The 17,822-nt window shown below is 43.9% G+C and overlaps 1 long non-coding RNA gene across 1 annotated transcript in view; it reads right to left on the reverse strand.

Moving 5' to 3' along the window:
* The window catches only part of LOC143958950 (uncharacterized), a 61,590-nt gene extending 43,988 nt beyond the window's left edge, over nt 1–17,602 (reverse strand). The window contains exons 1-2 of the long non-coding RNA XR_013270160.1: nt 17,493–17,602; nt 784–1,172 (exon numbers count right to left, since the gene is read on the reverse strand). This is a non-coding gene — a long non-coding RNA (uncharacterized LOC143958950). The remainder of the gene's footprint in view (nt 1–783; nt 1,173–17,492) is intronic.
* Nucleotides 17,603–17,822: the final 220 nt, after the last annotated feature.

Below are 17,822 nucleotides of genomic sequence, written 5' to 3' on the forward strand. Positions count from 1 at the left end.
ATCGGTGCCTATAAAGTCCATTTTTTTCTCCTTGTGCTTTTTGATCTAAAAATGTTATTCAACTGAGTTGTACAATTTACAGGTCACAAAGAAATTAAAAAAAAAAAAAAAAAGCTAAGAACAACTAATAGCGCAACACCATGACAGGCACAAATTTGGATAATTTTCTCAGGTTCCAGATGACTGAAAACATTTCTCCCATAAACACCTAGTTCAGATGTAGAAAACAGGAGCTTTGCCCCCGATCCCCTGCTCAGACACACAACACCCCGCTACCCCACCACCACATGTAGCCCTATACTCCCTATATACTTCATTCTTTACTCATCCAACATGCCCTTACATCTTTCCCCTTCTCCCAATTCATGTGCTAGGACCAGCGGCGGACTGACAACTCATGGGGCCCCCAGGCAATCAAATTATGGGGCCACACAGTATACACAAACACACCCACACACAGTATACACAGACATGTTTCTATTGGCTGAGAAGGTACTGGAGAGGTGGGGCAGCCCTGATGGGGCACCCTGGTGGCATGGGGCCCTCGGGCAGTGCCCGAGTGGCCCAATGGTCAGTCCGCCCCTGGCCCCTGTCTAATAGTTTTAGACCCAAAAAAGGAGATATACTCCTGTGCTTCCTCAGATCTACTCCAATACCACAGTGATCAGAAACCTCTAAGAATGTACACATTACTGTAACTTCACTTTTTATTTAATGGAGACTCACCAATACACAATATTTTAGAACATATCTATATAACAACAAAAAAAAAAAACCACATACCTGCAGCAAGTGGTAAGGCAAGGTTACTTCAAGCTCAGCCAATCTGTGTGCAGGGTCCTCTTCATCTTCTGGTATATCCAAATCCTCTTCAGGAATGGTGTCCCATTTACCTTGATGAGCTACCAGCTGATGAACTAGTTCATATTGCTCAGGCAGTGCCAAACTTACCAAAGTCTGTTTGCCATGTCTAAAACTAATGCGCCTTCGCTTACAGGTGTCTGGGTCACAACATGTTCCAACTGGCAGAAGAGGATCACCCAAAAGAGCATTAACCACCTTGCCTCGGGCACTGCAGTTATGTCCCAGAACAAAGATACAGGGCCTGCAGCGTACAGTCAGTTTCAAGTAATCTTCCTCTTGTCTCTGAAAAGTGATGCTATGCAGCTGGCCTGAAAAGAAAAAAAAAAAAAAAAAAAAACAGCAAGGATGTAATACACAAGTCCAACCAAGTAGTACTAAACATTTTTTAAGTGTTGCTGAAGTAGCTTTAGGAAAAGGCATTCTCCTAAAACCCAATAAGATCAAAAAATGGTACTAAAATGAAAAGAAATTGGACATTTATAGAAATGAAGCTTTTTTAAAATCAGGAGTAATTTAGATCAAGGTGGTAAACTGGTGTAACTTTAGCCATACACAAAATATATATACGGTAAACATGTTAAAGAGACTTATTCTTTAAAGAATTAAAAGGGGTTGTAAAGCTTTGTTTATTTTCTAAATAGGTTCCTTTAACCACTTCAGCCTCGGACCAATAGTCAGCCTAAACACCAGAGGTCTTTTTAAAATTTCGCACTGCACTGCTTTAACTGGTAATTACGCGGTCATGCAATGTTGTACCCAAACTAAATTTGCGTCCCTTTCTTCCCACAAATAGAGCTTTCTTTTGATGGCATTTGATTGTCTCTGCGATTTTTATTTTTTGCGATATAAATGGAAAAAGACCGAAAATTGAGAAAAAAAAATATATTTTCTACTTTTTGTTATAAGAAAAATCGAACTAAATGTTAGTCATACATTTAGGGCAAAATTTATTCAGCCACATGTCTTTAGTAAAAAAAAAAATGTCAATAAGCGTAGATTTATTGGTTTGCACAAAAGTTATAGCGTCTACAAACTAAAGTACATTTTCTGGAATTTACACAACTTTTAATTTACGACTGCCCATCTCACTTCTTGAGGTGCATAAATGGCAGTACAACCCCCCCCCCCCCACTCCTCACTACCTATCACAGTTTCGAAGGCCATAAAATGCCAATAGCACAAACCCCCCCAAATGACCCCATTTTGGAAAGTAGATACCCCAAGCTATTTACTGAGAGGCATGCTGAGTCCATGAAATATTTTATATTTTGCCACAAGTTGCAGGAATATTAAAAAAAACTTTTTTTTTTTTTTTTGCACAAAGTTGTCACTAAATGATATATTGTTCACACATGCTATGGGCATAAGTGAAATTACACAAAATTAATTCTGATGCTTCTCCCGAGTACGGGGATACCACATGTGGGGGACTTTTTGGGAGCCTAGCCACGTACGGGACCCCGAAAACCAAGCACTGCCTTCCGGATTTAAATGTAAAACGCTATCAAAAAAACTGTTAGCGATCGCAGGGATCAGGCCTGACTCTGCAATCGCTGCAGTTATGTGTTTAGTGTTTTGTAAGTGACAGTGATCGACCGATACTGCACTTGGGTGGGCTGGGCGGAGGGGCAAAACGCAGGTGCTAGCAGGTATCTGGGCTGATCCTGCTAATGCGTTTTTTTGGAATCCTAAACTGCTGGGGACGCCAATATAGATCTGATTAGATCAGATATTGATCTGTTCAGATTCTATACCACTACGGGAGGTGTATGCTTTGCACGTGGGTGTTAGCGGTACTGTCACTAACCTAGCGCTGCCTGGGGCGACGCAGACCCTGACCCTAAAACCTAATTGATATCACCCGCCGGGTGATCAGGGGGTTAAACCTTTATTGGGTAATAAATGGTGGGTGCCCTGATGCTATAAAAAGCAAACTAACCAGAGTCACCCGTAACACTTACACGGTGATCACTGGTGAAAGGGTTAACTAGGGGCAATCAGGGGGTTAAAACCATTATTGGGTAGTATATCTGGGTACCTAGCGCTATAAAAACCTGGCGGTGAACCTAAAAAAATAACTAGTGAATTAGCGACACCAGTGCCACTAATGCAGCGATCAGAAAAATGATCGCTTAGTGACACTGGCAAAAGGGGGTGAAAGGGTTAACTCTAGGGGCAATCGGGGGGTTAAACCTTTATTGGGGGGGGTAGGGGGCTACTCTGGACCTAACACTAACTGCCCTGACACTTTTTACTGTCACAACTGACACTGAATGCAGTGATCAGTAAATAAATGATCACTGCAATCAGCGACACCGACTGGGAGGGGGGGCGGATTTTTGTGCCTATATATGTTAGTGTAGTGTTTGGTGCATTTACTTTCAGTGTTCTCCTCGTAGTCGGTTGAAAAAGACTGCCCCAAGGAGAATGACATCACTTCCTCCCTGCCTGTGTTTACTATACACAGCGGGAGGAAGCTTCTCATTCAGCGAAACGGACCGCCGCATCCAGCGGGAGGGGGTCCAATCGGACCCCCCACCCGCTGGAAGGCAAGCACGTACATGTACGTGCTTGTGCCTGTACATGCCATTCTGATGACGTACATTCCCATGCGGCGGTCCTTAGGTGGTTAAGCTAGTGCATTGTTGGTTCATTTACCTTTTCCTTAGATTTCCCTTTTAAATGTTTCTTTGTCTGAATTTCTCACTTCGTTTCTCCTCAGTAAACTTCACACCATCATCCAAGTGGCGTTTAGTCAGCCAGAACAGCTTACTGAGGAGGAATAGGAAGTGAGAAATTCAAAGAAAAAACCATTTAGAAGGGAAATCGAAGGAAAAAAAAAAAAAAAAAAAAAAAAAAAAAAAAAAAGTCTAAGTGAACCAACAATGCACTAGCTTAAAGGAACCTACTTAGGAAAAAAAAAAAAGAAAAAAAAAACCTTTACAACCTCTTTAAATACCTTTACAACATGTCAAAATGGCCTTGCTCCTTGCAATGTTTTGCAAAGAGCAGCCCTTAACCTCCTCCGAGGTCTCCTACCAGCATTCCTTGCTCTTGCCTTGATAGCAAGATATATTTTTGCTATAGGGGCACTTCTGCAGGCTTGATCCTGAGGAGAAAGGATCCTTTCTCCTCAGTGTCCCATGAGACATCAATCTGCTGTCGACTGTGTCCCATGAGGAAAAAGAAAACCTGAGGCACATTGATAAACTTGCCTGTGGGGGACAGCACACCACCACAACATTCACTGGCAGGATCAAAAACATAAAATAATAAAGAGAAGGACATGACTGATTGTAAATAGCTCTCTACAGTGATTTGATCTAGTACATGAGCAATTTTGCCTGTACAGTACTTGCACACTTTCAAAGTAGTATTGCCATAGTTTTCCAATTCTAGAATCCCACAGAGGACCAACTGCATAGAGTACCTTAGCCCAGGGGTTGACAAATTTGCTTGGAATCTAGGAGCCAGCTAAAAAAGTTAGGAGCCAGGTCCGTGACGGCGATCTGGACCTGTCCCTGGCCTGACATGGAGACGAGTGAGGGGAAGATAGCGCCCCCAGCCCCCCACCTGTCTCCAAGTCATTGCCCATAGCTCTTAGAGGGACATTTTTAAATTGCATTTTAGTGTAAATATGAGATGTGAGGTCTCTCTGACCCCAGATCTCATATATAAAAGAGGACCTGTCATGCTTTTTTCTATTACAAGGGATTTTTACATTCCTTGTAATAGGAATAAAAGTGACACACATTTTTTTTTTTTTTTTAAAAGAACAGTGAAAAAAATAAAAATAAAAGTTAAAATAAGAAAAAAAAATTGGTTTTAAATGCGCCCCGTCTTGCCAAGCTTGCGTGCAGAAGCGAACGCATATATGAAAGCGGTGTTCAAACCACACATGTGAGGTATCGCTGCGATCGGTAGAGTAAGAGCAATAATTCTAGCCCCAGACCTCCTCTGTAACTCAAAACGTGCAACCTGAAGAATTTTTTAAACGTCGCCTATGGAGATTTTAAAGGGTAAAAGCTTGTCGCCATTCCATGAGCGGCCGCAATTTTGAAGCGTGACATGTTGGGTATCGATTTACTCGGCGTAACATTATCTTTCACAATATATAAAAAAAAAAAATTGGGCTAACTTTACTGTTGTCTTTTTTTTTTTTATTAAATAAATTTTTTTTCCCCAAAAAAAGTGCGCTTGTAAGTCCGCTGTACAAATATGGTGTGACAGACAGTATTGCAACGACCACCATTTTACTCTCTAGGGTGTTAGAATAAATTAAAAAAAAAAAAAAAATTTATATATATATATATATATATATATATTTTTTTTGTTTTGTTTAGGGGTTCTAAGTAAAGGGATGGAGAAAGACTGGCCCATTAACATTGTTGGTTGTAATTCCAACGGCCACCACAAGAGGGCGCCAGATTCCAGAAGGAGCCATAGGATCACAGAAGGCCTCAAAGCCGGGGGCTCAATTACCGGCCGCCTGCGGCGCGGCCCGACGCGATCGCGCGGGGGGGGGGGTCCACGGAGACGGGATACCCCCAGCTATGCTGCCCCAGGCGCAAGGTCGCTGATTCTAGTCGCCAATGCGACCTGGCGACCGGGTTTTGTCGAGCACTGCCTTAGCCACTTCAATACCGGGCACTTAAACACCTTCCTGCCCAGACCAATTTTGAGCTTTCAGCGCTGTCGCACTTTGAATGACAATTGCGCGGTCATGCTACACTGTACCCAAATTAAATTTTTATCATTTTTTTCCCACAAATAGAGCTTTCTTTTGGTGGTATTTGATCACCTCTGCGGTTTTTATTTTTGCTAAACAAATAAAATACCGAAAAGTTTAAAAAAAAAATGTTTTGTTTGTTTCAAAACTTTGCAAATAAGTAAGTTTTCTCCTTCACTGATAGGGTTGCAATGATAAGGCGGCACTGATGGGCACCGATATGTGGCACTGATGAGGTGGCATTGATGGACACCGATATGTGGCACTGATAAGGTGGTACTAATGGGCGACATGGATGGGCACTGATAGGTGGCACAAATTGGCATGGGTAGGCGGCACAGGTGGGCATGGGTAGGCGGCACAGGTGGGCATGGATGGGCACTGATAGGCGGCACAGACGCGAGTGACGAAAAGCCGATCACTGGCTTTTCCCATTTACACTGTGATCAGCCGTGATTGGACACGGCTGATCACATGGTAAAGAGTCTCCGTCGGAGACTCTTTACCGAGAACGTAGTTGCCGGGTGTCAGACTGACACCCCGCAACAACGATCGCCGCGATGCGCGCCCCTGGGGGCGCGCAGCGGCTCATAATCCTGATCACATCATATGACGTCCAGTCAGGATTATGCAACCACTTTGCCACCGTCTATTTGTTATAGGGCGGGCGGCAAGTGGTTAATCCGATTCATGCTATGGTTGCCCAGTAATGTGGTGGTAAACACCTGCCCTCCACTCTGGCAAGGCTGATGAGGGTCCTACAACAGTAGATTAAGGCTGAACTTTCAGACACACAGCTTCAGGCTGGACCTATTTAGACTTTGCTCTCATTTACGGTGGAAGCTGCATGATGTCTGGACACCAGGTAGGTATAAAGCTAAATTTCTTCTTTAGGTCTCGGTGCAGATGCAGTGGCCACATCCATGGCTTGTCTTCACTCAATGCCATCAATGATGGTGGCGGCCCTTTTCCATGCAGAGAACTAGCTGGTTGTTTGCTGGCATAATTGCATTTAGGGCTGCAACTAATGGCCATTTTCATAATTCATTAGTTAGCCGATTGTTTTGATTAAATCAGATCAAATAAAAATTAAAAATATAAAAAATAAAAACACGACGACCTGCAATACTATTCTGCAGATTTTCAGACAGGACTACTAATATAATGCATGACAGAGTCCCTTGTCATATACAGGTATCCTGCCGTGTCTATTTCACCTGGGGCCACCAATGACGGGGCACACTATCCCCCCCCCCCAAACACCAATGGAGCACTATTTGCCCCCCCCACTCCCCAGAACACCAATGATGGGGCATTCCACAGTGCAGTTCATTTTGCACAGGGTGGTCCTGGTCCTCCAATTCTGGGGACCCTCAGGGGCGCTGGTGGCTCATCCCCACATAAAGAATCAACGTTGGATAAGTGCTCTTGGTGGACACCCATGTGGGCACACTCCTGATTCCCGCATCTGTGCCCATTCACACAGAATGTAGGACTTAAGCCCGTCGCTGGATTTTATTGACGGGGGGGGGGGGGGGCATGTGAACTGCAGCACCACAGAATATGAAAATACTTTGTTTACCTCTTGCCAAAACAAGCGAGACAAGCCATTTCAAAAACCCCATGTGATCAACACTCATTGCCTTCTAGGCAAGAACATCTTTACACTATTACAAAAAAGCAACAGAGGCCAGCCAAAAGTTGAATAAAAAGCTTTCAGAGAGGAAGAGAAGAAAAAAAAAAAAGGTTAGAGTATTTAACATATCAAGCAGGCTTTAGCTTACAAGAAGACACTAATATATATATATATATATATATATATACACACACACACACACATATATACATACATATATACACACACACACATAACCTTGCAAAAGTATTCGGCCCCCTTGAACTTTTCAACCTTTTGCCACATTTCAGGCTTCAAACAGATATAAAATTTAAATTTTTGTGAAAAAATCACCAACAAGTGGGACACAAATTGTGAAGTGGAACGAAATCTATTGGATAATTTAAACTTTTTTTTTAGCAAATAAAAAAACTGAAAAGCGGTGCGTGCAAAATTATTCGGCCCCTTTACTTTCAGTGCAGCAAACTCACTCCAGAAGTTCAGCGAGGATCTCTGAATGATCCAATGTTGTCCTAAATTACTGATGGTGATAAATAGAACCCACCTGTGTGTAATCAAGTCTCTGTATAAATGCACCTGCTCTGTGATAGTCTCAGGGTTCTGTTGAAAGCGCAGAGAGCATCATGAAGACCAAGGAACACGCCAGGCAGGTCCGTAATACTGGTGGAGAAATTTAAAGTGGTTGTAAACCCTTACAAACCACTTTGACCTACAGGCAAGCTAGATTAAGGCTTACCTGTAGGTCCAAGCAATATCTCCGAAAACGGGCACCGCTGTCTACGGCGCATGCGCCATAGACAGCGGTGCGCAGGTGCACTGAGCGTGGCATTTCCAAGAATGGAGCTGCCGCGCGCGTCGACTCCCGTGCGCATGCGCGGGAGTGACCTCGCCGAATGACAGCGGCGGAGCTGCGAGACGCCACCAGCAAAATGGATGCGACGGACTACAGGGGACAGCGGCGACTTCGCTGGCTCCTGTGTCAGGTAAGTGACACATAATGGGCAACTATGCGATGCATAGTAGTCCATTATGCTTTGCCTTTGCAGGGAATGAAAGAGGAAGTAAACCCATCAGGGTTTACTTCCTCTTTAAAGCCGTATTTGGATACAAAAAGATTTCCCAAGCTTTAAACATCCCAAGGAGCACTGTGCAAGCGATCATTTTAAAATGGGAGTATCAGACCACTGCAAATCTACCAAGACCTGGCTGTCCCTCTAAACTTTCAGCTCAGACGAGGAGAAGACTGATTAGAGATGCAGCCAAGAGGCCCATGATCACTCTGGATGAACTGCAGAGAACTACAGCTGAGGTGGGAGAGTCTGTCCATAGGACAACAATCAGTCGTACACTGCACAAATCTGGCCTTTATGGAAGAGTGGCAAGAAGAAAGCCATTTCTCAAAGATATCCATAAAAACTCTAGTCTAAAGTTTGCCACAAGGCACCTGGGAGACACACCAAACATGTGGAAGAAGGTGCTCTGGTCAGATGAAACCAAAATCGAACTTTTTGCCCACAATGCAAAACTATATGTTTGGCGTAAAAGCAACACAGCTCATCACCCTCAACACACCATCCCCACTGTCAAACATGGTGGTGGCAGCACCATGGTTTGGGCCTGCTTTTCTTCAGCAGGGACAGGGAAGATGGTTAAAATTGAGGGGAAGATGGATGCAGCCAAATACAGGACCATTCTGGATGAAAACCTGTTGGAATCTGCAAAAGACCTGAAACTGGGACGGAGATTTATCTTCCAACAAGACAATGATCCCAAACATACAGCAAAATCTACAAAGGAATGGTTCACAAATAAACGTATCCAGGTGTTAGAATGGCCAAGTCAAAGTCCAGACCTGAAACCAATCGAGAATCTGTGGAAAGAGCTGAAAACTGCTGTTCACAAACGCTCTCCATCCAACCTCACTGAGCTCGAGCTGTTTTGCAAGTTAGAATGGGCAAGAATTTCAGTCTCTCGATGTGCAAAACTGATAGAGACATACCCCAAGCGACTTGCAGCTAATCGCTGCAAAAGGTGGCTCTACAAAGTATTAACGCAAGGGGGCCGAATAATTTTGCACGCCCCACTTTTCATTTTTTTATTGGTTGAAAAAGTTTCAAAAATTCAATATAGATTTCGTTCCACTTCACAATTGTGTCCCACATATTGGTGATTCTTCACAAAAAATAAAAATTTTATATCTTTATGTTTGGAGCCTGAAATGTGGCAAAAGGTTGAAAAGTTCAAGGGGACCGAAAACTTTCGCAAAGCACTGTACATACATACACACCCCTTTTAGAAAAGGAAGTTCAAACTCCAAAACTACTTGCACATGGGCATCTCGAGTCAGCCGCATAGCATCCCACCCCTTTCAGGCACCTCCAGCCCTGGTGCTAGCCAACTGAAATCTATGACCGGCTGAACTACAGAGCAGCTGGATACTGTACGAAGGGGTACTTGCACTTAGTGCACCACGGGTTCAGGACAAATTCCCCAAAATAATTCCTGACTAAAATTTGTAGATATCAGTACACATAAGCCAATATACACAAGTGAGAGTGCATACACGAGTAAAGCCACCTACACCCCATTCAAACTGAAAATTTTCACTTGAAACTGCTGTTACTAGGCAGTCTTTCTAATCTGCCTCTTCATATTCCGCAGTGCTTCGTCCTCTTCGGTGAGTGGCCTCGTTGCCTTCTGGGACATGCGTCACAGAAAACGGGGCCATTCCCAAAGCGCCGCGCGACTCGCGCAATGCGCAGTAGGAAACTGGCAGTGAAGCTGCAAGAATCCACTGCCTGTTTCCCTTTAAGATGGAGGAGCCGGCAGCTAATCCAATGGACAGATCGGCCTCGGGGTGGCCGACATCGCGGGATCGCTGGACAGGCAACTGTCCTTAATAAAAGTCAGCAGCTACAGTGTCTCTAGCTGATGACTTTTTTTTTAAATATTGGCCGGAACACCCCTTTAACTTCCTATCCTAAGGGTCCTTTCACACAGGGCGGATCAGTTCTGATCCGCCCCGTGGATATCCGTTTGCTCAGCGGGGATCACTCAGTCGATCCCCGCTGAGCAGGGAGATGACAGGTCCGTCTCTGCACACTGCGCAGGGACAGACCTGTCACAGCGCCACTCTCCCCTATGGGAGATCGGATGACGAAGGGCCGCAGTGCCCGTCGTCACCCGATCCGATGGCGGATGGAAAAATAGCTTTTTCCTCTGTTACACTTTCGGATCGGAGCGGGTCGGATGTCAGCGGACGTGTCACCGCTGACATCAGACGTTCTATGGAAAAACTGACAGGCGGGCCTGAACGGGACGTCAGTGTGAAAGGGGCCTTAAGGTGACAACACTGACCAAGTGCATTTCTGCATAAGCAGCTTTGTCATCCTAGTGAAATGCAGAGACTGTTGCCAAATACATTATACCAAACAAGATTCAGCTTACAAGCAAACAACCTTGTGAAACAGACACTGACCAATTTATACAAAAAAAAAAAAAAAAAAAAAAAAACACATCAAGCCCTTTAAGAAAAGGACTTTAAAAATCCAAAGCTACATATGGACTTATCAGATTGATTTAACAGCAGAGCAAACCAGATAGTATGACTATAGACCAGTGATGGCGAACCTTGGCACCCCAGATGTTTTGGAACTACATTTCCCATGATGCTCAGCTACACTGCAGAGTGCATGAGCATCATGGGAAATTTCATTCCAAAACATCTGGGGTGCCAAGGTTTGCCATCACTGCTATAGACCGATCAAAAATTCAGGTAACTGCAGGAACCTTCTGAATTACAATTTATGGTCGTTCACTTACAGCCAACCTAGGGATCGACTTTAGCTGAACAGGATTATTGAAAACACTACTCAATCAGCGGGCTGCAGTGCTGACTAGTGTATTTTGATAGTGCAGTCCTCCTACTGGCAGAATACAATAGCCCAGAAGGGAGGATTCCTCTATACACACCACTTGTGTGGATAAAAAAATCCATTACTTCATAAAAACAACCGATCTATGCCCAGCCTAAGTCAGTTTGAGAAAATAAATGCCAAGGCTTATATCCATGCATTATACTGTGTGAACAATAAAGCAACTTCAATTAGTATGAATAATTTACCATAATAAAAGTGACTGCACATGTATACAAGACCAAAACAAGAGCACTCAAAAGACCATGCAAATTTAGAAAAAGGCTCAGATAGTGCAATGCATTATATAAGGGCTTGAATATAAAAACAGAACAAAAAACAAGACCACTCAAAAGGCAAGCCAAATATACCTACATGTACACCACTGTTCCCCAGGAGACAGCAGCGCGCATCTGACATCTGTATACTCCACCCCACTCTACGCATTTCATCCCATCATCACACAAATGCTTGCTGCTGTGTCCTGGTGAGCAGTGGCAGGCATGCAAGTATTTGGCTGGCCTTTTGGTTCTGCTTTTATAATCAAGTCCCTATATATTGCACCAAGTCATCTTCTCAATTTGTATGGTATTTGAGAGACTGGTTGGCTGTTTGGAGTGGCAGTGGTCCATCCAGTAGTGGAGCAGCGTTTCTCCTGGAAGTTCATGTGGTTAACAGGCAAAAGGGTAAATGGACAGATGTGACCTGAGCAGCAGCCTCTCTGCAGAATAGATTCCTATGAGCAAGTTATACCCCTGTGAGATTCTGTGTGTGGTAAGTGCGCTACTTACCTTAACCACTTTCAGACCGGACCATTTTGCTGGTAAATGACCAGAGGTCTTTTTACACTTTGGCACTGCGCTGCTTTAACTGGTAATTGCGCGGTCATGCAATGTTGTACCCAAACAAAATTTTCGTCCTTTTCTTCCCACAAATAGAGCTTTCTTTTGATGGTATTTGATTGCCTCTGCGATTTTTATTTTTTGCGATATAAACGTAAAAAGACCGCAAATTTTGAAAAAAAATGATATTTTCTACTTTTTGTTATTAGAAAAATCCAATAAACTCAATTTTAGTCATACATTTAGGCCAAAATGTATTCAGCCACATGTCTTTGGTAAAAAAAAAAAAGTCAATAATTGTATATTTATTGGTTTGCGCAAAAGTTGTCACATCTACAAACTAAGGTACGCAGCTTTTAGTTTACGACTGCCTATCTCATTTCTTGAGGTGCTAAAATGGCAGGGCAGTACAAAACCCCCCCAAATGACCCCATTTTGGAAAGTAGACCCCCTAAGGAAATTGATAAGAGGCATGTTGAGCCCATTGAATATTTTATTTTTTTGCCTCAAGCGATTGAATAATGACACAAAGTTGTCACTAAATGATATATTGCTCACACATGCTATGGGCGTATGTGAAATGACACCCCAAAATAAATTCTGCTGCTTCTCCTGAGTACGGGGATACCACATATGTGGGACTTTTTGGGAGCCTAGCCGCGTACGGGGCCCCAAAAACCAAGCACCGCCTTCAGGCTTTCTAAGGGCGTTACAGTTTTGAAGGCCATAAAATGCCAAGATGGCACAAACCCCCCCCAAATGACCCCATTTTGGAAAGTAGACAGCCCTAAATTTAGGGGTACACATCGCATCGCATGCCTCCCGGCGGCAGTTCACACTGCCCTATGCGAACTGCTGGGAGTGTCAGTGAAATGTTACTGACACCCCCAGATCAGTTCGCATATCGCAGTGCGATCTGCAAACTCGGATCGCATGGTGTGAACACCCATGCGATCCGATTCTGCTGCGGGCCAAAAAAAGGGTCCCGTGCGAATTTGCGGCGGGTGTGGCGAATGGCTGAACTCGAATCGCACAGAGATCGGATGTGATTTGCACTGCAGTGCGAATCACATCCGTTCTCATAAACCGCTGCAATGTGAACCCAGCCTTAGTGACACTGGCGACGGGGGGTGATCACGGGGTTAAACCTTTATTGGGGGGGTTAGGGGGGTACCTTAGAACTAAAGGGGGCTAACCCTAACTGCCCTAACAGTTATTAGTCACAAATGACACCCGCCGGGTGATCAGGGGGTTAAACCTTTATTAGGTAATAAATGGCGGGTGCCCTGAAACTATCCGCGACCCGCGGGAGGCAAGGGACGTACATGTAAGCCCTTATGCCTGCCCGTGCCATTCTGCCGACGTACATCGGCGTGCGGCGGTCGGCAACTGGTTAAAGTGATGGGAACAGAATAGACAAAGTGCATTAACATTCACATTTAGGTTTCATTACTCAGGCACAGGATAGTCCAGTTAGACCAATCTCCGTCACAGCTTCCAGCAGAGGGGGTGATGTCCTGTGAATCCTTCTCATAGCCGGCATCCTGACCAGCAGGAATCTTCCAGCATGTGTGCAGAGTCCAAAGAGAGGCTTGGAGAGCAGCTGGTTGATTACAGGGAAGTGCAAAGCTTGAGAAAGGAGCATGCACTACAGACACCCCCCTAGTGCACATGCTCAGGAACACGTCGCCATTTTAGTAATGAAACCTCAATGAGTGTTTTTAACGCATTTTGTCTATTAAAACTACACAGTCTTAACGAAGAGGTGCCTGTTTGATTTCTCTACATGTTTGGAGTTTGCTTCGGCTTCCCCTGCAAGGCTGCCCTGTCTGTATAGACTGTTTCCTCACACAGAGCTTAACAGCTCAAAGGACATTTGTATGGACTCTAATCTCGCACTATATACTATAACCCATACCACCATCCATTGTATATATACATTGTTTCCTCAACCAGAGTTTGGCTTTATGCTGCAGTTCTTAAAAATCAGCTCTAGGCTCCTGCTGCTGTCAGTCAAATCCTGTGAAAAGGGAGCGGGAGGTGTGGCCAAGCCCCAATGTGCGAGACTAGGGATGCACAAAGCCTAGACTGAGGGCACACCCACACAGATGCCCTTTCAGCACATGGCTTTTTGAGGAAAGGAGGAGTGGACAGCACCAGCAAGGATCTCCAGGTAAGGGGCCCCCTCTGTGCAATATCATTGAACAGAGCAGGCAAACATATCCTCTTATTTTAAATTTAAAAGAAATGCCTTTACAATCATTGACCTACAATCTACTTTTCAATAATTACATGTCCTACTGCGTTTCAATTTGACAGTATCTAATCTGCTAGTACAGGGTTCGACAAATCTCAGGCACCAAGTCGACTAGAAGTTGTGCCCTGTCTCGTGGGCTTTTGCACGGTTGGATGGATTCCATTGACAACCCAGAACATGGCCCACTGCGTGCCCCCAGGAATGCAGCAGACAATTGGTAATCCTTTGGAAACTGCTGATCACAGAACAATGTAAGGAGCCAACCACAGAGCAGGAAAGTATAAGACGTTTAGCACCTCTCCATTTTAAATAGAAGGACTTTAGTATCGCAAAAGTGGCTATGCATGAACGTAAAAACTGTGTGCAGCAGCCCCCATTAATTCTTACCCGAGCACCCTTGCAATACAGTGATGTCCATGAGATCCTTGATTCTCTGGGGACTCCTCACTCCCGACTGGTTTTTGCCAGCAGTGGGAGCCACTGGCCCCCACTGCTGTCAATCACAGCCAGCGAGCCAAGCCTCCATGTGTGAATAGACACAGCAACAAAAACGGAGCGCCTGTTTGGGAGCCCCACAAAGCAAGCTGCTTGCTGTGAGGGGACCCAGCAGGAGGGAGGGGCCTAGGAGCACCAGCATTGGGCACAAGAGGAAGATTAGGGCTGCTCTGTGTAATGGTTTTGCAGAGCAGGGGAAGACCACAAGGCTTTACTATTACTTTAACCACTTCCCGACCAATGCACGCCGATATAAGTCAGCAGAATGGCACAGATAGACAAATAGAAGTGCAGGTACATCCCTTTAAATTTGCCACCATGCCACCTTGTCGGGATAGAAAACTGGCTAAAAGACAGAATTCAGAGAGTAGTGGTTAATGATTCTTACTCTGAATGGTCTAAGGTTATGAGTGGTGTACCCCAAGGTTCAGTGCTGGGACCCTTACTTTTTAATATCTTTATAAATGATATTGGGTCTGGGATCAAGAGTAACATTTCCGTCTTTGCAGATGACACCAAGCTATGCGGTGCAATAATGTCCTTACAGGATGTCACCAATTTACAAGCAGACCTCAATGCTCTGTCTAATTGGGCGACTATGTGGCAGATGAGGTTTAATGTTGAGAAATGTAAGGTTATGCACTTGGGGGCTAAGAATATGCATGCATCATACACGCTAGGGGGAGTACAACTGGGGGAAATCCATAGTGGAGAAGGATCTGGGGGTTTTGGTAGATCATAAGCTCAATAATAGCATGCAATGCAAAGCTGCGGTTTCCAAAGCGAGCAAAGTCCTTTCCTGTATTAAGAGAGGTATGTACTCCAGAGAGAGAGAGATCATTTTGCCCCTGTTCAAATCATTAGTAAGACCTCATCTGGAATATGCCGTTCAGTTTTGGGCACCAGTTCTCAAAAAGGATATCAGGGAACTGGAGAAAGTGCAGAGAAGGGCAACCAAACTGATAAGAGGCATGGAGCAACTCAGCTATGAGGCAAGATTAGAGGAACTGAATTTATTCACTCTTGATAAGAGGAGATTAAGGGGGGGGGGGGGGGATTTGATCAACATGTACAAATATATAAGGGGTCCATATAGGGAACTTGGTGTCGAGTTATTCACTTTAAAGTCAACAAAGAGGACAAGGGGGCACTCTTTACGTCTAGAGGAGAAGAGATTTCATCTCCAAATACGGAAAGGTTTCTTCACGGTAAGAGCTGTAAAAATGTGGAATAGACTCCCTGCAGAGGTGGTTATGGCCAGCTCAGTGGATTGCTTTAAGAAAGGCCTGGATTATTTCCTAAGTGTAGGTAATATAAATTTATAGGTAAAGTTGATCCGGGGAAAATCCGATTGCCTCTCGGGGGATCAGGAAGGAATTTTTTCCCCTGCTTTAGCAAATTGGATCATGCTCTGCTGGTTTTTTTTTGCCTTCCTCTGGATCAACTGTGGGTATAGAATTGGGTATATGGGCTGGTATATGTATATATGTATGTATGTATGTATGTGTATATATATATATATTTTTTTTTTGGTTGAACTGGATGGACTTGTGTCTTTTTTCAACCTAACTATGTAACTATGTAACCTCGAGTCCAATCGCGGGTTCCGCAGATTCGATCACTGCAGGGATAACCACGATCGTCTCACGGGAGATGCTAAAGTAAACAAGCATCTCCTTTTTCTGCCTAGCAACAGTGACACTGATCTCTGCTCCCTGTGATTGGAGCAGAGATCAGTTATGCGTAAAACACAGCCACGCCACCCACAGATAGCAACACACCCCTGGGACACACTTAACACCTACACTGCCAGTGTAATTTACACAGGAATCAGTGCATTTTTATAGCAATGATTGCTGTATAAATGACAATGGTCCCAAATCTGTCAAAAATGTAAAATGGGTCCGCCATAATGTCGCAGTCACAATAAAAATCGCTGATCCATTACTAGTAAAAAAAAAAAAAAAAAGCCAGAAAGAGGCACTTTATGCGATTCTGTCAGTTTTAACAAATCGCATTAGGGATCACTAGTTCTAAGTATTGTGATTCTTTCCTTTTTTTATGCTAATTTATTACATTTGTCTCTTACTCTGAACATCATTATGCTATAGTGGTGAGAGTCTTCAACCACCCCCTCATAAAATACGCACAACTTTTTATATACCTTCTCTTACTTTATACGGGAATATATATATCACTCACAATCTTAGTGCCTATAGAATTTTAGCCTCCTAGGCCAATTTCCTGTCATAGTACCGCGCATCACTCCTTTATCTTTTTAAAAAAAGCCAGAAAGCTATCCTTTTTGTAAACACAAATTTTTGCACAAACCAATCGCTTACTGCGAATTTTACCAAAATTATGTAGAACACTACACATCGGCCTAAACTGGAGGGAAAAAAAAATGTTTACACATTTTTGGGGGATATAGCAAAAAGTAGAAAATGCGTTTTCAAAATTGTCGCTCTTTTTTGTTTATAGTGCAAAAAATAAAAACCGCAGGACTGAACACCACGAAAAGAAAGTTCTATTTGTGGGGAGAAAAAAGAAAAATTGTCAAAAAAAAGTCAATTTGGGAGCCAAGTCGCACAAATGTGCAATTGCAAGTTAATGCGACGCAGTACCCAATTGCAAAAAGTGGTCTTTGGCCAGCAAAATGGTCTGTGGCTTATGTAGAACATCTTTTCCTCCCACAAAACAGAAGCATTGTGCATAAAAATGAGTCAAAACCTCAGTCAATTTATCTGCATCTTACCTCCTTTAGCTGTAACAGGTTTCTGTGCCTGATGTCCCTCCTGCTCCTGGCTGAATTTCCAGGTTCTGACTTCCTATTTCCTTCCTTTACCAGTCCTGATACTACATGTCCCATTCATGCTTTGAGCCTCTGTAGTTTCAGGGCAGGCTTAGGGAGTAGCTTAGCAGTTCTGAGAGTTGATGTGGGTGGGTCCTAAAGTTATGGTGGGTGTTTCAAGGAGTGTATTGGAATTCTGCAGTGAACAAAGTGCTGTACAACAGGAAGTGTAACCTTACAAACTATCTCTTGAACAAGAAATTTGCCATTCTGGCTATAAAGGGCACACAAATG

This window comes from Lithobates pipiens, unplaced genomic scaffold, assembly GCF_037356315.1.
Source record: "Lithobates pipiens isolate NorthernLeopardFrog02 unplaced genomic scaffold, aLitPip1_a1.2 Scaffold_66, whole genome shotgun sequence".
NCBI classification, from domain to species: domain Eukaryota; kingdom Metazoa; phylum Chordata; class Amphibia; order Anura; family Ranidae; genus Lithobates; species Lithobates pipiens.